The 1,053-nt window shown below is 32.0% G+C and overlaps 1 long non-coding RNA gene across 2 annotated transcripts; it reads left to right on the forward strand.

The window, feature by feature from the left end:
* On the forward strand, nucleotides 1–942 carry LOC115035088. Of its 2 annotated transcripts, XR_003840236.1 has the most exons (4): nucleotides 1–40; nucleotides 116–264; nucleotides 361–540; nucleotides 635–942. It is a non-coding gene; the product is annotated as an uncharacterized LOC115035088 (long non-coding RNA). The 2 variants fall into 2 exon arrangements; XR_003840235.1 differs by having other exon boundaries at nucleotides 7–264.
* Nucleotides 943–1,053: the final 111 nt, after the last annotated feature.

Here is a 1,053-nt window from a genome sequence, read left to right on the forward strand (position 1 = left end):
TGTGCGCAGAGTGTGGAAAAGGCAAATCACAAGACGAGAGGTTGGAAACAATGATTTGATAACAGAACGCTCTTTTAAATCTTTATCTGTAATAAATACTCTTGTATTTGAACAGGCTGGATTACATTCTTTGAACTTATTAAAGAACCATTGTAACGTTTCTCTCTGTTCATTTACTAGCAATCCAAGAGCAGCTATCTCACTCTGGCCATTACCATCCTCAATTAATAGCACATACAATGGGATTCTCATATCCACCAGCTTGTATGTAGCATCAGCACAAACCATCTATATAACAATATTTAATATAATTTCAACAGCTTAATATAAATTAATATTTTAATTTTATAATCACTTCAGGAAATGCTTTAAATTCTTCCTTCATCCTTAAATCTTGAAGAAACATGCCTAAAAAGTTCCCATCACTGTCTGTCAACAGTTCAACATGACAACCATACATCTTTTTGACATCTTCCACCGTTTCTTCAAAACTTTTCACACATTTTCGTTTCTCTAGAAAATGGAACATTCCACATTTAAGTAAGTTAAACCTCATGTTATTTATTTAAACTAAGTATATTAGTACCTGTACTGCATATATTTGATAAATCTCTAAGAGTTACTACTTTGCCAGTTTCAGCTTGTACTTTGGCTTGAATAAGCTTTTTATTTGCCTTCATTTCCATCAGTTCAAGTACATCAGCTTTCATTTGTGGTTCCAAGCGGCGTTGATTTGGCAAATTGGAGAACAATAGTTCTGAGGTCTCGTGGTTATGTGACTCATTCATTTGAGAAATCTCTAACTTAGTGCCATCAGTTGTAACTCTTACATAGATGAAAGCAGGACAATTTTGCTTCATTGTACTACATTATATAGAATATAGTAAATATCTGAATGATGATGAAAGCAATAAAAAAAGTAAAATAATTGTATAATACTTACGAAGTGGCTCGTAGATCTTCACTTTTTTTGCTTTTCTTAAAAATACCACCATGAATACACTTAAGCTTTAAAAAATAATATTTTAAGCATTCAGGAGTAAATTCCAATTT

Source organism: Acyrthosiphon pisum, unplaced genomic scaffold (assembly GCF_005508785.2).
Source record: "Acyrthosiphon pisum isolate AL4f unplaced genomic scaffold, pea_aphid_22Mar2018_4r6ur Scaffold_8147;HRSCAF=8732, whole genome shotgun sequence".
Taxonomy (NCBI): Eukaryota; Metazoa; Arthropoda; class Insecta; order Hemiptera; family Aphididae; genus Acyrthosiphon; species Acyrthosiphon pisum.